This window comes from Propithecus coquereli, unplaced genomic scaffold (assembly GCF_000956105.1).
Source record: "Propithecus coquereli isolate 6110/MARCELLA unplaced genomic scaffold, Pcoq_1.0 Scaffold213, whole genome shotgun sequence".
NCBI classification, from domain to species: domain Eukaryota; kingdom Metazoa; phylum Chordata; class Mammalia; order Primates; family Indriidae; genus Propithecus; species Propithecus coquereli.
This window is the reverse complement of record NW_012146412.1, coordinates 2,700,670-2,721,652: the sequence shown is the minus strand read 5'-3', so window position 1 is coordinate 2,721,652 and position 20,983 is coordinate 2,700,670.

Sequence of the window (20,983 nt, the reverse complement as noted above, 5' to 3'; positions counted from 1 at the left end):
GGCGCGCCCGCTTCCTCTTCCAGCCAACCGCCGCCGGCGCGGCCCGGACTACGCGGGATCCCTGGGCGAGGGCGGGGTCGCCGCGGCGCGGCTTCTCGGGCGCGGGGACCCGGCGCCCGTGGGGAGAGAGAGAGGCGCGCGGTCCGGGAAGCCCTGTACGGACAGCCACGGCCCGCGCTGCGGCGGGCGCTGTCTCTTTCCCCGCCGGCAGCGCTGCCCCGCTAGCGTTCCTTCGGCTGCTGGTCCACGAGGCTGCTGCGCTGGACTTCAAGTTCAGTCGTTTGAAAATTAAGGGGAGAACATAAATAACTTTGATGTCTTCCTGTCTCTGCTTCCACAGAGGCTGCTCCTACTGGGGACAGTACCTATACCCGATTACAGGAACGGCTTGCAGGTTTTTTTAAATCGTGTGCCCATATTGCACCTTGCAAACACAGCCACAAGGCAGCTCTTCAAGTGCCCAGTCCCCTGTAACCTCGCCTCAGCTCCGTGAGGTGAGTTATTACAGGCCCGGGAGTAAACCCACACTGTCTGGGCCACCGTGATAAACTGTAATTATCTCGTGGTCCTGGTGTTTGCTCACTGCTGCGCCTCAGCGCCTGGATCCGCGACAGCACACACTAAGCAAAAGGTCAGAAGTGGATTTTGAAGTTTAATCATCATCACAAGCACTGGTAGGATTCAGAGGCTTTGTTGGAGTAGTTAGTTCCTCGTTACTGCCCTTTAGAGACTTCTGATACAGTGCCATCCAGCATATGCTTGCAGGAAATGTGGACAAGGCTTGAGCAAATACCCAAGAAAACTAGCAAGGAGAGAAGGGTGGGTGGGGGCTCTGAGTTTTTACAGAATGGGTCTTACCCTTGAGAAGACCGATAGCCTCTAATATTCAAAGGAGGACTGTTTATTCTCTCACCGAGTCCTCCATGCAGTCTGCTAGACTGTTATAAACGTGTGCACCGACGTGGAAATTACCGGTGACAGAAGCTCAGGCCACTACAGATGGCTGAGGCTGAAGGACGGAGCCCCTGCCCTTCGAAGCCCAAAGAGGACAGCGCGTCCTTTGCACAGTTGGAGCACATCGTGGCAGGTTTAGCCGGCGGCCCTTCCTAGTTCTATACCAACATAAAAACTGAGAATGGGTGCAGAGGAAAGAGCACAACGCAAAATGAAAATGCAGGGTCTTTTGTTCAAAAATCATAAGAATTTCAAGACAGCGACAGCAGAACATTAAATCAATTGTGGAACCCTCCTAAACAGGGAGACCTGTGCAACTTCACAGGTTACCCCCTTACAAAGCTAGCTCTGGTTTTAGAACTTGTTATGTAATAAAATGTTTGGACAAAGATATTTACTCAAAATGTAAAATGTCTTTCCAAAATTAATGTTTCACTCTTTTCCCACAGATTGAACTTACTATTACAAAGATGAGATCATTTTTAACAACATATTTGAATTGGATTTCTGCTTGTGGCTCTCCAGAAATAAAAATGTGATCCAGGAATTAAAACTGGAAGAAACCTTATTAATCATCAGTGAAGCCCCTTATTTTACAGATGAGAGTTGGATAGAGACTTGCCTGATTTCTTATATCCTCTGTGAGCCAGAGTTGGAACCCAAGGCTTGGAAATTTCCCTTCCTAGACTTTCCATAACACTCACCTCCTTGAACACTCTCTATAGATGTCTTACTAACTTTCACATACCATACACATACATTTGCACATTTTGTTAAAGGAAGGAAGGAATGGTAGGAAGAAAGGAGGGAGGGAGGGAGGAAGGAAGGAAGGAGAAAATAAAGGAAGAAAACAAGGAAGGGAGGGAGAATAGGAAGGAAGGAAGGATAAAAGGGGGAGGTGGAAAGGAGAGAGGAAAGAAAGGAAATCAAGGTTAAATAATTTTCCAGGTCCTTAACCCTACAGATTTGTTCACATGATTTAAAAAGCCTCTACATATGCATATCTAGAAACTCACTGTTTTATTTTAAATGTGAAGATTTCAATGTAATGGCAGTTCTCCTCTGTATTATGAAGGGGATATCATATGTCTTCTGAGGAAATAAAATTGACATTGCAAAACTAAGTGATCTTCCCATTTTTTTCAGAAATAAAATTAAAAGTAGAAAGTTTTAACAGTAACTCTCATTTATTCAGCCGTTAGATTTAGCCCGATGCTATGGTGAGCACTTTTCCTGTGCTCTTTCATCTAATGCTCACAATGGTTTTACATTTTGGGAAGCGCTGTTAGTGACCCTCACTTCAAAGCTGGGGAGGCTGAGCTCTGAGGGATTAAGGCATTTACCTGAGTCACACATCTGCTCCCTGGCACTGCCGGTTGCAAATCCAGGATCAGCTCACTCAGGCCTGCACTTGCAGCCTCCTCTTACACTGCTCTGCCTCTGACATGCAGAATTCCAGTTTATCAGCTCTTCTCTTCCAATAGTCTTATTCTCTTATTCGTCATTGCATGCCTACCCTAGCCCTTTTAAACTCTGTTTCAACAGTTGCTTACATGTTTTTCCTCAGTGAGAATAACTTATGTATTTATGAGAATAGATTATAAATCAGAGATCACAGGATCAAACTTACAAACTTATACAATGCACTGTCCTTTCGGGGTTATTTTTTTTTTCCAGTTTCTCTGTAAGAATTCAGTTAATCATTCCCCTTAGTAGAAACTTTTCCTGTTTTCCTCTGTACTGCTAAGCTGGTAATTTTCATCACTGTCATTTAAATGCACAACACTCAGCTGGTATTTATTCTAATTAATGTTGAACATACCTCTGCAGAAGGTCTCTCTAGAATTTCTTCTTTCTGTGATTTAGATTAGTCATCTATCCTTTTGAGAGGTTATTTCCAGGAGAGAAGTTTTACAGTTCTTTACAAAATATGTCTGCAGGGGAATAAAATGATATTTTACACAATCTAAGACTATTTTGATCTAACAACAAATAGGTACTGTGTTCCTAGTCCTGCAGTGTGGGTGAGAGGTTGGAGGAAAGAATCACTGCAAGTCTGATAAAAAGATCCTAACCTTGCTTATAAGAACTTTTTTTTTTTTTTTTTCCTTTCGAGACAGAGTCTCACTGTGTTGCCCAGGCTAGAGTGCCGTGGCGTCATCCTAGCTCACAGCAACCTCCAACTCCTGGGCTCAAGCGATCCTCCTGCCTCAGCCTCCCGAGTAGCTGGGACTACAGGCATGCGCCACCATGCCCGGCTAATTTTTTTTCTATATATTTTTAGTTGTCCAATTAATTTCTTTCTATTTTTAGTAGAGACGGGGTCTCGCTCTTGCTCAGGCTGGTTTTAAACTCCTGAGCTCAAACAATCCGTCCGCCTCGGCCTCCCAGAGTGCTAGGATTACAGGCGTGAGCCACCGCGCCTGGCCAGAACTTTAAAACCTACCCAAGAGAAAGGAAACAACCACATAGTAAACAGAAGTGGTCAAAGGCCCAGAAGTCAGGGGACAGAGCCCTGACCCTGATTTCACTCTGTGTCTTTCAACAGCTTCTCTTGGGTTGGTCTCCTAACCCATAAGATTCAGGGAGTGAGAGGATGATTTCTAAAGGTTCCCATGCAGCCCTGAGATTCTGCACCATAATGAGTAATCAAATGACAGGGTGCCAAAGTCAGGCCAGGCTGTAGAGTTTCTCAACAACACTGTGGACATCGCGGGCCAGATAATTCTTTGTTGTGGGGGGCTGTTGTGTACATCGTAGGATGTTTAGCTGAATCCTTGGCCTCTACCAACTAAATGGCAGTAGCACCCCGCCCCAGCTGTGACAACCAAAAATGTCTCCACGTATTAGCAAATGTCCCCAGGGTACAAAATCACTCCCAGTTGATAACCACCGGGCTAGAGGAATTCCAAGCAGAGCGAAGGATCCTAACTGGAGGCTCTGAGAAAGGCTCAACAGAGAAGGTGCAACTTGAGCTGAGTCTTGAGGGAAGTACAGGACTGGGATTGAGGGAGAGGTGAGGAGAGTGTGTGTCTGTGCAGGGAAAGAATTTGCGTGCGGTAGGCTGCACGGCGACACCTATGCACGAGGGGAAGAGGAAGAGGAGAACGGGTCAGCAATGACCGTGGGTCATGGCTGAGCATAATAGTTGATAAAAGGAGAATGGAGGGCTTCAAATGCCCAGGATTGTGTGATAATTTATAATGAATAATGTTATCACCAAAATAGATTATTTTGGAGATAATAAGAATAATTTCCATTGTTCAGGTAGATATTTTCCATCATAAATCAGGAAGCCTCAACTAGGGAAATCCTAATTTTGCCAACATAGAAGCCAGAGGAATCTGATCCTTAGCAATGGTGTCCTTAACCTCTGCCCCGTTGCCTGGGTCAGCACGTCAAGGTATGCTCATGTGCACGTGGTTTCCGAGTATTGGAAATTAGTGATTCAGACCATTTGCTGCCGGAGCCCCGAAACCAAGTGATCGTAACATTGGTATGGTTGTTCTCGGTAAAGAGCAAGAGAGAATTACAGTGAGGAGCTATGTGGTTCGGGACCAGTGAAAGCCACAAACGTACATTGCAGGAAAGGTGCAAGGTTTGTTTTAGACCAGCCTCCTTTTGATTGCAATAAACAAAACCTTAAACGCTAATTCGATAAACAGTAAATACATTGTAAGGACAAAGTGCTCTCGCAGATATAAAAAGGGCCAGGCCTCAGGCCCTCCAGCCAGGGCCTCCCAGGGCTGCTTCCCGCCCACAGCCCGCTCAGCATGACCTCCGAAGATTGCCTGTGGACCTGTTTCCCGGGACTCAAGATTCCATGGGGCTGCCCAGCCAGGGACTCTGAGCGTAGCTGCTCACCCCAGGCAGGGGAGTTGGACGTGGTCCCCCTACTGACGGACAGGTTCTGCCCAGGGAAGTATCACGGAAGCCAGTAGAGTCGAGAGTCGCCTGAAGAACGAAGGGATCTCCACATCAATGTACGGAGGAGTCCAGCAACATAAGGACTGAAAAGCTGCCCGTCGAACTGGGCACCATGGAGGTTGCCGTGGAAGAACGCTCCGTGGGGTGACGCACGTAGAGGCCAGAGGGCAGTGTGCGAAGAAGTGAAAACGGTGGTAGACGTTCTCCTTCTGGAAGCTTGGCTGACAGCAGAGCAGAGAGAAAAAGTGGTAGAGGGGACTTTAGGGGTCAACAGAAGGTTTTTGTGGACTGGAAGAGATTTTATGGGACAACGGGAAAGAAAGCACAGAGAGGAATCGGAGCAAGGGGAGGGTAACTAACGTAGCAAGACCCAGAGGAGCCCGAGGACAGGATGAGAGCGCAGGAGCCTTGGACAAAAGGCAAATGCCTGATGCTCTGAAATTGAAGAGAAAAGGCAAAAGAAAGGCACAAATGTGAATACATTTGCGGCGGGAAACAGAAAGTTGAAGAGGTTCACATTAATGGAAGCAAAGCCATAGCTATGACATTTAGTTACCATTGTGATGGTAATAAGAGGCAGGCCCTTTAAGAGGTGATTAGGTCGTGAGGGCTCAGCCTCATAAATGGATTAATGCTGTTATCTAGGGAGTGGGTTAGTTATCTAGGGAGTTCCTGATAAAAAGAGTGAATCCTGCCCAATTTGCTCTCTGTCTCCTGTGCTCACTTGCTTTCTGCCTTGCACCATGGGAGAACATGACACAAAGGCCCTCACCTTTGTGATGCTGGTGCCATGCTATTGGACTCCCCAGCCTCCAGAACTGTGAACCAAATCAACTTCTATTGTTTACAAATCACCCAGCCTGTGGTATCCTGTTACAGCTACAAAAAATGGACTAAGGCAGCCATCCTCTGGCAATGGAATGGATGGGAATGGTGCAAGGGTTTTGAGGAAACTATAGTCAGGGCCCACAGTACAGGTGCCTGGGTTGTATACTGCACAAGGGCACTATATATATATGTGTGTGTGTGTGTGTGTGTGTGTGTGTGTGTGTGTGTGTGTGTGTATTTTTTAATATGGCAAATAGTTTATTCAAGAAATAGCCAGAGAGCCAGACTTACCCCATGTACCCTCAAGGGTGAGGCTAGGGGCCTGGGACAGAGGCTCCCAACTGGTAAGTACCTGCCACTCCTTCAGTACTCACCAATGAATGCTCCTATTGCTCTCATGAATGAAAAGTACGACAGGCAGATGCCACAGGATGAATGCAGGTTAGCAAAATGCAATGCCCAAACTGGGCACTTTGCCAGGGAATTTGAGTTAACAGTCTTTCTTCTAAAAATAAGGAAAAAGAAAAAAAAAACAAGTTCCAGAATGAGTGAAGAAGGAAGGAAGGAAGGAAAGAAGGAAGGAAGGAAAGAAAGACAGGAAAAAAGAAAAAAGGAAGGAAGGAAGAAAGGAAGAAGAGAGGGAGAGAAGGAAGCCAAGTGCCATATGGATCTCTAATGACCACATTAAACACTTTTTCTTTTCTTCTTTTTGAGACAGAGTCTCACTGTGTTGCCCGGGCTAGAGTGCCGTGGCGTCAGCCTAGCTCACAGCAACCTCAAACTCCTGGGCTCAAGCGATCCTCCTGCCTCAGCCTCCCGAGTAGCTGGGCCTACAGGCATGTGCCACCATGCCCGGCTAATTTTTTTTCTATATATTTTTAGTTGTCCGATTAATTTCTTTCTATTTTTAGTAGAGACGGGGTCTTGCTCTTCCTCAGGCTGGTCTCAAACTCCTGAGCTCAAACAATCCACCGGCCTCGGCCTCCCAGAGTGCTAGAATTACAGGCGTGAGCCACCATGCCGGGCCTAAACACTCTTAATTACAATGAGGAGTAGAAATTGGGTCTGAGCTGACAGGCTGAGAAGCTGCAGCTACACCCTTCTGGTGCTTTCTGACAGCCGAAATTTGCCTTCCAGACTTCATGTTCTTCATTGTTCCCTGGATGCAGCTGTGTATGCAGCCAGACCTGGGGCTCAGGAGAAGGGTTGCAGATGTGGTGGGGAGATGGCCCCCAGACTGTCAGCCACTGGAAAGACCTGCAGGGTTCCATCTCCTCTAACATCTGGGTTCCAGGGCCAAGAAAGAATGCTAAATATCAGCAACTAAAGCTCATTAAAAGTCAACATTTGTGGCCTCTAATCTCAAATAGCAACCCACACTGCTCTGGGGGTATCAGGGAAGTTTTACAGGCAAGGGGAGCAGACTGGCACGTAATTTACAACAGTTATTCCCCGGTCGGGAGTCAGGTGCCTGTTGCAGAAGCTCTCAGCTTCCCCTTCCCAAATCCTGTTATAGTAAGAGAAACTGACTAGCATTGTGTGCAGGGCCCACCACGCTGGCCACTTCCCCCAGATGACCACCAATCCTTGGAGTGACGCAAAAGCATCCAGGTCCCGTCGAGATGCACACGGTCAGGAGTTAATCCGTTAATGAACGGCACCATATATTAACCTATCCAGAATGTCTTCACAATGTCTTTGGCCTCCTGGTCAAGCCTTGGAAAAGCAGAAAAGAGACCCCTCCTGCATACAAGCCCACACCGTACATAGGCTATGCACACACTTGGAAGAAGAGTACATACGTACACTGTCGCTGGCACACTCTGATCACACACATGCGTGACTGTGTCCTAAGCCAATCATGCTCTGGTCATTCCCTGAGGTCGCTTCTCCTGGCCTCAGAGGTTGACTCATGTCTACCAGACTCCAGCCCTGCTTCTCTGTCCCCGTGGGCAGGGTTGCAGAGATAGAGCAGAATGTGCAGGCTACTGACACTGCACAAACCCGGAGCTGAGGGGTGGTGTTGTAAGAGCGTGGGCACATAATGTGTGTGTAGCCAGGGATGCCTCCCATTGGGGCTCTGAAAACCCTGTGTTGTCCCCTATCCCCAGGGCAGACCCATCCAGTCGGAGCCATAATATCATAATAAACTAGCTGGTGGGAAGGGCACTTTTTGCTAATTCTCAAGGCTCCTAAAAGTGGTAAAGATTTGAACGATTACTGAAAGGAATGGGACAGCTGCCCAGTATGTGCACTGCTGTGCGTTACCGAGGGTACAGCTGGCACTGGAGCCCATGAATTTGCCATGGGCCAATCTGCGTGATTGAATGATGCTCTGTACCTGTGCCCAGCGGCCCAGAAAGAAAAAGTGGTAAAGGGTAGAAAAGGAGAAGGCAGTTTAGGAGATTGAACTAGGGTTAGGGTTTTTCCAGGAAGGAGCCTGGTATTTTAGAGACTTTTCAAGGGATTTAGCACTTCTGAAGTACAAAGGGTTCATATGATGGTAGGCTGGTTAGACCACAGAAGGTCTGATCTGCTGAGAGAATTTGAAGGGTCTGGTAGTCTACGAGGTGTGAGATCAGGACAGTGGGATGAAGAGTATGTCCCTTTACAGCGGACAATCTTCTCACCCCACCCTGGGTTTAGCATGGACCAGCACATTCCCAGAGCTCCCACCCCTATGACATTCAGGAGGACAGCATGTGCGGGCGGTTTTTATGTTAAGAGTCTTTCCGAAATAGCTACGCAGAAGCAGAGGGAAGACTAAACAAAAGAGGAACATGAGGAAGTTACAAAGATTACAGAACCCTACAAAGTGTTTGTGCAGTCTAAGCCCGACGATAACGATAGAGTTACATGAGTTAATGATATGAGTTAGTTCAAACTGTGTGAAATGACTACATGTTATTTCTATAAATAGAAATAGAATGCCAACCAGTAAGCAGTTTAAAATTTTTAGTAGCCACATTAAAAAATATAAGAATAGGTGAAATTAGTTCTAATAATAGATTTCATTTAACCCCATATATCCAAAATGTTCTCATCCAAACATAAAATAATCAAAATTTAAAAATTATTAATGATATAGTTAACATTTTTAAACCATACTATGTCTTCAAAGTCTGGTGAGTCTTTAACATTTGTAGCACATCTCATTTTGGACTAGCCACGTTTCACGTGTGATAGCCACGTGAGGCCACTGACTGCCATGCAGGCCTGGGCTCCAGTCCCTGATCCTTTCTGCAGTGGTAGCTGAAGGACGTCTTGGACTTCTGCCCTCTGCGTGTACCCCTGAGGGTCGTGCTTATCAAAACCGCTTCATCCTTCTGCCCCTGCAGCAGGCCCGGGCCCTCTGCCTCCTGCAACGCCCCTGCGTCCTCCCGTGTCTGCGGATACAGTGAAGACGGCGTTTCAGGTACGTTGTGGACTAGGTAGAGCTTTAGGGCTCTGGCCTGGGGCCCAGCGGCTGTGTATAACTCTGTTTCCAGAAACATGCTTGGCCAAAAGGAAGCAGGAGTACAGTGACTTATCTATCCCTCCCCTCCCCAAAGCCAACGCCCCATCCCGCTCCCCACCGTGAGACTGAAGGAGGAACTTGAGGAACTTTTCTTTTTTTTTGAGACAGAGTCTTGTTTTGTCACCCTGGCTCGAGTGCAGTGGCGTCATCATAGCTCACAGCAATCTCAAATTCCTGGGCTCAGGCGTTCCTCCTGCCTCAGACTCCCAAGTAGCTGGGACTACAGGGGTGCCACCATGCCCGGCTAATTTTTCTATTTTTAATATAGATGGGGTCTCACTCTTGCTCAGGCTGGTCTTGAACTCCTGAGCTCAAGCGATCCCCCAACCTCGGCCTCCCAAAGTGCTAGGATTACAGGCGCAAGGCATCATGGCCAACCTAAAGGAGGAACTTTTGATGCTGAGATTCTAATTGATCTTTTCTTCTAACCACACCAAGATGGAGGTAAATGGGTAGTTCGCTTGCACCAGAGTCTGTCTCCTGCCGTGGCTGTCCCATCGTGTCCCCCAACCAACGCCAGAGTGCTCCTTCTAAGATTCCATTTGCAGCAGACGCTCCCTGCTCGACATCCTCCCAGGCTCCGGCCGTTGGTTGCCTAGGGGGTCACGTTCACTTCTTTAGACTAAATGTAGCTTCAGCTACGAGCCTCTGGGCGGTTCCTGTCCATGCGGATGGGTCCAGCTTCTCCCTCAGGCAACAGTCACGTATCTCCAGCACATCTGGGCTGAAGAAGGTTATCCCTGGACAGTCGAGACTCAGCCCACACTGCCAGCTGCCTATTCGTGGTCAACGGCTCCTACCTACTCTCTGGGTGTCATTCTGCAGTGGCCACCCCCGCTTGCATGGGCAGCTGCACTTCTCTTTGTTGCCCCTCCCTGAACATGCGCATTGTCTACTTTTCCCCCTACAACATACGGATTCAAAGGTACCCTGTGTAACATGCTTTTCCTGAAAGTTTGGCCAATATCATCTATAGATCCCTGGTCCCAACTCACCTGTTTGGTTTAGTCCTGCCCTCTCTCCCCTCTCCTAGAAGTCCAAGCCTTCAATATGCCCTACGACCACCCCACCTTCCCCAAAAGAGGCACTGATATCTCTCGCTACTTTATTATGACGTAGAGGATCAGCTAACCCTATTTCAGATTGCGAGGGCTCTAACCTGGAGTCCATGGACCCCCAGAGAGACGCAAACAAAAGCATTCAGGGAGGTTATAGATTTGGGTGGGAAAAATATCACATCTTTATTTTCAATAACCTCAAAGCGAAATTTGTCATTTTCTTTAATCATGAATGTAGGCAACAAGCTCTAGTAATAGCAACATCTGTGACACTGGCACCAGTAGAAATCCCAGATACTTTCAGATTACATTATAATCACACAGATATCTCACAGTCCTGCTTATGCCTAGCATTATTTTAAAATTACTTTGATATTTAAAAATATACGTTGCATAACAAAATTTTAAAATTAAATCTTATTATTTACTTGTAAAGAAGCACACATAGCACTCGATCACAATTTTTAAAATGGTTAAATGACAATATTTAAATATGATTGATTTTCTTTATAACACCATATATTTTATTTTATGCACAGGAAAACATCATTCTGATAAGGGTTCAGGCTATACCAGCTGCCAAAGGGATCCAAGGTGCACGGGCACACACACGCACACACACACGATGTGTAGAACCCCTGGTCTGCGGCCTGCCTTTGCATAATCACAGCCGTTGCAGGATTTCCCTATGAAGAGGTCATCTTCCCAGATGCTGCCTCTCTGGAAACTGCTGCAGTCATAACCAAGGTTTGGAGAATGTAAGTCACTTTCTCTAACTAGCTATCTAGCTACACAGTCCTGTACATTTATTGGGTGGATATATTTCTTTACTTGCCCATGAATGTTATAGCAAGTCCTTTAATTTTCCTGCTACCTTTAAGGTAACAAAGCTACTCCGGACACTCATTAAAAGTGCAGTCCTCCGCAAGGGTTACTCCCCGCTCTCCTGCGTGCGCCCCTGCAAACAGAGGCCCGTGCTGGGACAGCGGTGCCGTCGGCTATAGTGGACACTGCGCACCATCCACAGGGATTCCTGACCACCCGCCAGCTGCTGGGCATTGGCCCTGAAGGTTCTCAGCTGAGTGGGTTGCTGGAAATTTCCCTTAGCAAAAAAGAACTGCCTCAGCCAACTTCATGCCTTCTCCCCAGGGACGGCCCTCGTCCGGTGGATGGTTAGTGCTGGTGGGGACGTGGAGAGCTCCCTCTTCCAAGGACCTAGCTTGGGAGGAGCCACCCAGTCCAGAACGCCTGCAGGGGAAAGGCTGAGGCCTCTTCTCTGACTGCCCCCCAGTCCTCTGCCTTCCACTGCCCACCCCATGCCCCCACACCCCTGCCAAGGTGACCTCCCGCACACGCAGCTCCACGGAGGGGTCGGACTCCCACGAACTCCATCTTTTTCTCTCCTTTCTTGCCAGGTCCTTCTGCTGCTTATTTCCCATTTTGCTGACTAGTTGATGTTTTTGGTTTGTGTGTGTGTGTGTTTTGGCCTTTGCAGGCTTGGGCGATGGAGGGAAAGAGAAGAAAGAGCAAGTACTCATATTTTGGTACTCTCATCAGAGCTAAATGATACTGGAATGTGTTAAAAGCAGACTATTCTCTCCTGAGAATTCTCATGGTCTTTTTGGAGACACCTCTAGATACCCTCCCCTGCTGCCGCCCCCCCTGCCTCTCACCCCTGGAATCTTCTTCTATCTCTTTCAAGAGGAAGAACAAGAACATCTACCCTGGCTGTCTCTTCGCCTCTTCTGCAGGCTGCAGACACCCAGGGGTAGCTCCAGCGTCTTTCCCCCGGGCTGCTTGTCCCTTCGGGCCACGTGGCAGAGAGGACCTAAGACCCCTTCCATGCTTGCACCACAGGAAACACATTCTTCGCTCCACAGACCTATGGAATGGCCTGCAAAGAGGAGATGACCCTGAGGGAAGAAAGAGTCTGGGTTGGTGTGGGAGGTAGAGGAGTCTATAATCGTCCTTCATGGATTTCCACGTACTTTAAAGACCTGGGGCAATGAAATGACCTCAGAGATCATTCAGCAAAATCTCTTTATCTTAAAAATGACAAAACTATCACCCAAAGTCCATAGTTTGCATTAGCGTTCATTCTTGGTGTTGTAGATTCTGGGGGTTAATGCATGATATATATCCACCACTACAGTATCGTACAGAGTACTTTATTTTATTTTGTTTTTTTTTGAGACAGAGTCTCATTCTGTTGCCCGGGCTAGAGTGAGTGCCGTCGCATCAGCCTAGCTCACAGCAACCTCCAACTTCTGGGCTCAAGCGATCCTCCTGCCTCGGCCTCCCGGGTAGCTGGGACTGCAGGCACGCGCCACCATGCCCGGCTCATTTTATATATATATATTTTTAGTTGTCTGGCTAATTTCTTTTTATTTTTAGTAAAGATGGAGTCTCGCTCTTGCTCAGGCTGGTCTTGAACTCCTGAGCTCAAGCGATCCTCCCGCCTCGGCCTCCCAAGAGTGCTAGGATTACAGGCGTGAGCCACCAGACCCAGCCAAAATGAATGTATATCTACTAACCCAGCTGAAGAAACAGCGTATTACCAAAACTTTTGAAGTCCCTCTATCTTCTCTCCTTGTATTCACCGTACTGAATTTTGTGATAATTTTCGTTATAATTTTACTACATTGGTGTGTATTTCTACATGATGTAATTGTAGTGTTATATTAAATTTTCATATCTATTATAGCAACTTTCCACACTTTTGGTTCTTTTTCCTAAGTAGCTTGACTATTTGTGGAAATTTGTTTTTTCATTTAGGTTTTAGGATCAGGGTATCAATGTCCACGAAAAGCCTATTGGAATTGGAATTTTATATAGATAAAATGTGGGGAAATTTGACATCTTCACGATATTATATCTTCCTTTCCATGAACATTATAGATCCCTACATTTACTTAGGCCTTCTTTTATGTTTTTTTCAGTCTTTATAGTTTTTTTTCCTCTAAAGGCCTTGATCAACTTTATTAGATTTATTCATAGTGTTAGCCGGTTCCCCTCGGCCCCAGGAACAGAGAGGCAGAGTCACCGAGGCTGCAAATGGCAAAGGAGTTTATTGGCTAGCTCGAGCTAGGGTCCAAGTCCCAGAGCACCAACGCAGTGGCCTCTTCTAAGGGCTAGGACCCTGCCTTGGGTTAGAGGTTAAGCTTTTATACCTTTTTCTGTTTTACACACGACACACAGGTTTCACATGACACGCTGGGCACACCTTCCCCGCTCCCCTCCTTAGTTCATTGGTTCCTTTAAAAGTGGCTGATCGTGTTGTCTCCTGATTGGCTCCTTTAAAAGCGGCTCCAAGCCTCGGGATTTTCGCGCCGGCGCCAATTGTGGTCAGCGTCATTTCGGGAAAACCAAAACTTAGGCCTACTCCAGGAAGTTCAGCCTGTCATGGAGTCACTCCTGCTCTTATTCCTGTTTCTGATTAACTACATTTAACAAACAACTAAAACCAAGCACGGTCACAGAAACAAATAGCATTAGTTACAATTAAAGAGAACACATTTTTTTTTAATTTTAAACAATTTGTTTTATACAAAACAAAATACATTCTCCTACTATCAATTCCTGTCTTTCAATAGGTTCCTTAATTTTCTTTCTGTAACTATTGCAAATCCTTTTTAAAAATGTATTTTTAGGCAGGGGGCAGTGGCTCATGCCTATAATCCTAGTGCTCTGCGAGGCCAAGGCAAGAGTGAGACCCCCATCTCTACTAAAAATAGAAAAATTAGCCGGGCATGGTGGCGTGTGCCTGTAGTCCCAGCTACTTGGGAGGCTGAGGCAGGAGGATCACTTGAGCTCAGGAGTTTGAGGTTGCTGTGAGGTGGGCTGACGCCACGGTACTTCAGCCCAGGTGAAAGAGCAGGAGAGTCTGTCTCAAAATAAATAAATAAATAAATAAATAAAATCTTTAAAAATTAAAAAATGTATTTTTATAACTGTTGCTAACATATAAAAATAGTTTATTTTTATATTGTTCTTTGTGTTTCTATAAGAACAATCATATTATCTGCAACTAACTATAGTTTCATGTTTTCCTTTCCAATTCGTATAGCTTACCTCTTTTTGTCTTACTGCTCCGGCTATAGTCTCTAGTGCAATGTTGAATGGATTAAAAATGGTGATAGTGGCATCTTTATTTTGATTCTGATTTTAAAGAGAATGCTTCTAACATTCTGCTTCCATATCTTTCTTCTTTATATCCCTTTTCCAATTAGTTGACTCAGAATCCTGAGAAATTTGCAGCAACCTCAACTATAAGATGTTTCTATGTAACAGTTTGCAGATTTCTTTAGTGTCTTCATAATTGCAAAGCACAGTTGCTTTTAATCCTCATTAATTGTTTTCTAAGTGTATTATACATGACTCTCCTCGTTTAAGAGTGTGATGCTCTTTGCTCCTATGGTTTTGCCTCATTAATAATCTAACATATCAACATTCAATTGTTTACACAGCTCTTGCCTTTTTCAAACAATAAACTTTCTAAGTATTTTTACACTTCTTTTTATTTATTTGGTTGAATATAATAGTGTGACAACAGTGTCTTTCAAATACCTAAATTTTTAACTAAGGAGATTAATCAAAAAGAGGAGGAAATGAATTAATATTTGTTAATCACTTTCTAAGTGAGAAAGGAAAACAATAAATGATGCATTTTCTAGCAAGTTCCTACTGTGTCTAACTAGAGCCAAATCTTGCTGAGATCGTGGTCATAGAGAAGAGCACAGCTGAGCTTCCTGCTGAGAGGCGAGGGAGCCGGGGTACATGCCCACCATCTCCCACAGGCCACTGGTTGGAGGCCACGGGACAATGTGTATGTGGGCTGGTGGATGGTGGTGGAGATGGTGGTAGTGAATTCTCCAGAACCTCTAAATGTCCAAGGAAGCCTTTAGGGCTTAGGCAAAGAGTTACGTGTTCTGGCAGTTGAGGGTCTGGCAGGAAATAAGTGCTCCAAGGGGATGTGAACGGAGCTGCATGTATATCCTCTACAACTAATGTCCTGTCCAGGTCTGATGCTCATTCCAGGTTTTCCACACTGTGGAAGGGAAGAAACCTTTTAGGAGGGAAGGGTTCACTGGCCCCCCACGGTGTGGACAGAGTGCTGCCACCAAAAAAAGAGAGAGAGAAAGAAAAGGGAAAAAACAAATAAATAAAAAAGAAACATTTCTCCCGATGTGGTTGAGGGCTCATCTTCATTCCGCTTTCAACACCTCGGTGCACATCATTTCCTAATACCTTTTTGGGTTCCATTGCAGTTCACGTGCCAGCTTGTTAGCCTTGGGTGATAACACCCTCATACCATGGCTTTGAATGTTATTGTGTAGAATTTCTCTCCATCAGCAGCTTCTCAGCAGAATGCCCAAAGGGGTTGTTTTCCTCCAATGAACTCTCTCTGAAATACTCACACAACTACCATTTTTCCTCTGGTCATTTTACTGCCTTTGCTCTTGCAGTGGCAGCAAGAGGAAAGTTATTACACCGACCTCGCCTTAGGGGAGGGGGAGAGCAGCTTGTGGATTGGATGACATTTGGAACTGACTCCTCCCTCTTTGCAGAAGTGACCTGAGTCTCCAACTCTTCGTCTCTGGCACTAAGAACCATCCACTCTCCCAGCTCTAGAACCTGAGGGTTTTTTCCTGCTTCAGGCTGTCAGCCGTAAGCAAGCTGTCTCCAGACTGACTTGTTAATATCAGTTTTAGCATTTAATCCTATATTTCATAGAGAGACAGTACAACAAAAGATTCCAAAGACAGTCTCTGGCATCCAACTCCATCGGCTGAAATTCTGGATCCCCACAGCTCCCTGCCCTCATTTTCCACGTCTGTAGAATAAGGAAAATGGTTGTATCTAGTGCACAAAGTTGTCACGGGAACTGAACAGGCTAATACCGTATAAAAAACCAAATTACCTGGCACGTAGTTCAGGTAGCTCAATAAATATTAATCACTTTACAATTTGGCCTTGATTAGAGCTTACATTTTCTTTTGATGTCAGGATCTTTCCAAGTTTGCCATTTAGCAACTAGAGAGTAAATACAATAATTTGATTATGTTGTCACTTTAAGTGAAGCAGGAAACCAAAAGAACTTATTTGCGTTGTCACATGCTGTAACTAATTCAGTACTGAAACTGTTGTGAGCTGGCAAAGGGCAATCATCTTGTAAAACCCCTTTCTACTCCTCACCTCTTAATCTATGTTAGCAGGAAACCTGCAAAAATGAACTAGCACCGTCCCGAGTTGGCTCTTCCCTTCTCTAATGAGTCATTTAACTTAAATTATCTAGTAGTTCATGTGAGGGAAGGAACAACTGCAAAAAGCTGACAGGCTTCCAAATGCTTGGTAATGCAAGTTAGATAAAAATATAGGTGTTTATGCATGATGACATTTTTTGAACCACAAAGTTTTCCTAAACTGTGCTCTGGCTAGCGAACCGCTCTGTTCTCCACGCTGTCTGCTGAGCCACCTCTTGCAGGGCTCTGCTGCTTTTAGTAAAGGGAGGAGCATTGCAGCCATTGCCCTGGGAGCTGACGTCTGCCCATTGGCTCATTTTGTCCCCATAACGATCTGGTAAAATACTGGAACAGGTAGTTTTACACTCACGTCTTACAGTCCTGTTCATTGTTATGCTTAAAATTATATATTAAATAGCTATTTATACTCAACACTAAAAATAGAACCCACTTTTAGGTCCATTTAGACTAGAACCATGCAGTTCCCTTTTCCTTATCCTATATTTCTCTGTGGAGACCAAAACACAAACAATCAAAAAGCCAACAATAATAACAGCAAAGGTATAAAACGAAGAAAAACCTCTTTGAGTTCATACATAATTTAAGTCATCTGTATATAAGAAGCTGCCTTCTTTTCACGACTTCTTACAAGATCATCCAGGAACTTGAAAGAGTTTGTTTTCGTGGAGTATTTGCTCTGGAGGAATAGGACCAATATACAGACAGGCAAACAGGCTTTCAAGGGAGAATCGGCTCCGAGATGGTCCCGGGGATGCCCGGTCCGACGAGACTAGGTCCAACAGGCACCGAGGTTCACCCTACGTGTTAGGACGCCAAGAGAGTTGGGACGAAATGACAGGAAAAAGCATGGACTTTGGAGTCAGGTGTTTAATTTCTCTGGGCCCCAACTTGCTCTCCTGTAAAAACTGAGAGTCATAACACCAACAGTCCCTGCCTTACAGGATTGCGATGTGGATAAATACAAGGTAGGCAGAGCTTTCTTAAATAGCACACACAAAGAACTAACCACAAAAGAAAAGATAGATAAATTCCACTTCATTAAAATCAAGAACTGTTATTAATGATAAGATACCATTATCTATGTGAAAAGAAAGGTTGGCATATTGTACTTTCCAGAGACGCTGTGACCATACTTCCCACCCCATGTGCTCATTCAGAGCTCTGCCCCTGCCCCATTGTGAAACAGCTGCAGTCTAGGTCCCTCTCTTGAACCTAGGTGGACCTTTGTGACCATTTTGACTAATACAGTTTGGCAAAAATGATGCTGTGTGAATTCTGAGGCTAGATGCCAAAAGACCATAACTCTACCTGTCTTGAAACATTCACCTTGGAACCCAAGCACCACACTGTGAGGAAACAGAAGCCACAGGAAGAAGATGGCAGGGATGGGAACCGAGGTTTCCCTCCTCAGCCAAGGCGCCAGCCACGTGAGTGAGCCGTATTGGAAGTCAGTGTTCCTGTCCACCGCAGAGAAACGCCTTCCCTGTTCAATCTGGACCAAAGTGCGGATGCGGAAGCAAAATAAATGAATGCTATTTTTTTTAACTATAACATTGTGTGTGTTGGGGGGGGGTTGTTTGTTATACAGCAATAAATAACCGGAAAATCCGGCACGCAGAGGCGGCGCTGCCATGACAAAACCTGAAGTGCGAGAGTGGCTCAGGCACGCAGGGCGGCAGCCGCTGTGCAAGCCTGAAGGGCCTTCCGTGAAGCGAGGGAGAGGTTTTAGAAAGCTGGAGGGAAGGGGACTCGTTATGTAGTGATGGCAAGTTTAGTGATACAGTCGCCTGCGGTTCCACGGAAAATCGAGAAACATAAACTAGGTGATCCAGCTAAAGAAATTTCCAGGCAGGGTGTTGTAGGTGCCACTGGCTTCTTCTCACTGTTTACGGTAAAACGGATGAGGAGAGAGAGAAAGCAAACAAGGAGAGAGATAAACTGTTAAGTGTAAAGGAACTGGGACTTGGTGGGTTCAAAAACAAAACTGTTGCTCATCCCCAGCCTCTCGAGATGGCAAACCATGCCAAACCAGGAAACGGCTTCAGGCAGCGATGAAATCCAGGGCATGACCTTGAACGTGTGGCCTCAAGATGAAACTTGAGAGTAGCCAGTGAAATCCTTTGTTAAAAGGTCTCATAGAAGTGTTTCCCAGACCCTTTTTTTTTTTTCTCTTTTTTTTTCATCTTGGTTCCCTCTGCCCTTCTCCCCTAGACCCGTTCAAATAGACAAATAGCCCTTCAAGAATCTGAAGATTATGCCCCTCAGATCCTCTCTATTAAACAATAGAGCTTCTCAGAATCTTGGTTTATTTATAGAGAGTTTAGCCTAACAGGGAGCCTGGGCCTCACCTCAGCCTTGCAGGAAGCCCGTGACAGGGAAGAGCTTGTCTCAAAAATGGCTTGGAGATATGCTTTTGCATGACGTCCTGGTTTCTAAAATGACTCATAAAAAAAAAAACCATAATGTTTTTTAAAGGAATTGTAACCTCTTGGACTAAAACAGACTAAGACAATAAACAGGGAAAAGAGTTTTGGGGACCTTCAAACATCAATGGACAGAAAGAAGGCTGAGAAAACTGCTTAGCTGCAAATGCACGCACATTTATTGGAAGAAGGGTAGTTCAGAAGAAGGAACCAAGAGCCTGGGGGATGGAATGAAAAGCCACAGACAATCATTCCTAGGAAGTAGGACTGAGGCCTACACGTCCCCAGCTGGATTTTGGATCAGTGACTACCGTGCATCTCTGTTTTGAACAGGAGTTCCCCATGCATCTAGAACAGTCAGCATCTGGTCTGTGGCTGTTCCATTACGGCCTGTTGGGAGAGTGGGGCAGACAGCCGCAGTTCACAGGTCTTCACGTGGAGGGGATGGGACTCGGGGAGCAGTGTGCGAGAAGCCTCATCCACATCTGGGCCGGATTTAGATGCTGAGACCCTGAGATCTCTCATCACGGGATGAGACGTGGAGGGGTCTTCGGGAAGGAGGTAAGTATACTTTCGCGTGAAAATGATATGAATTGTGGCCAGAGGGCCTCCTGTGGTATGCTATATTATCCAAATATGCCACAACAATATTTCTGGTCTTGAAGTGGAAGATTGGAAAATTCCACTAAAGTGGAATTCTTAGAAATTCCACTACCGGGCTTTTTCCCTTGCGATCCTTACCTGGGCCCCCTCCTCCCCTGCGACCTTGCCCTCATAAATCACCTTTAGCAAGTAAGGTACCAGGCTGTAAAGTAGCTTAGGACCCTGCCTCACTAAAGTTAACCCCCTGTGACTGTGTCCCTCCTCCTCTCCTGCCCTGCGACCTTTCCCCTCATAAATCACCTTTAGCAAGTAGTACAAGTAGTGTACCAGGTTGTAAAGTGGCTCAGGACCCTGCCTCACTAAGTTAACCCTGTTGTACCGTGCCCCTCCTCCTTAAGCAGAGTGTATAAAAGACTGCAGTGCTCTTTGTCTGGTGCTCAGAATTTGGGGAGAGCAAATTCCCCTCTGAGCCTTGCCGGCCGGCACATAAAACCTGTTTTTGCCAAAATCTCTGTGTGTGTCTCTCGGTCTATTCTCGGTCAGCCCTGCCGTAGCAGTCTCACGCATTCTTCTAAATAGTTGCTACTCCTTCCATCAAGAGATGAAATCTATGTTTTCTCCCTTAAAACTGGGCAGGCCTTTGTGCCTGTCTTGACCAATATCGAATGGTGTAAGGGATGCTGTGGGACTTCTGAGGCTACATTATAAAAGTTGATTCAACTTCTACCTGGATTATTCATGGGACACATGCCTTTTGAAGCCCAGCTACCCTGAAGCCCGATGCTACCGAGACCATGGTGTAAGACTACGCTGAATTAGAGAGAGACTCTTAAAAGCCCCAGCTCTTCCCATTGCCAGCTGTGTGAGCTCAGGCATCAGACATGGGAATGACTGAGATTTCCAAACATTTCAATCCCAGTCACCATCTGTCTGCCACCTCACAAGGGACCCAAAGTGGGCTCTGCCTAGCCAAGCTCGATAAACCTCCAGCACCAGGAGAGAGAATACTAACATGACTGGTGTTGTTTTGAGCCACTAAATTCTGGGATGACTTGTCAGGCATCAATAGATATCTGATTCGGCAAGCCAGAACTTCTACAAATAAGTATGAAAAAGACAACAGTAAAAAAATGAGTTACAAGACACTTCACACACAAAAAAAATGATTTTCAAATGGCCAACAGGTATGTGAAAAGTTCTTAACATCATTAATCATTAGGGAAATGCAAATTAAAATTATAAGACACTACCACACATGCACCAGAATGACTAGAACTAAGCACGGATAATATCAAGCATTGATAATGATGTGGAGCAATTGTAATCATCTCAGAAACCGCTAGTAAATGCATAAACTGGTGGAACCACTTTGGAAAACTCTTTGGCAGTATCTGCTCGTGTACACTAAAC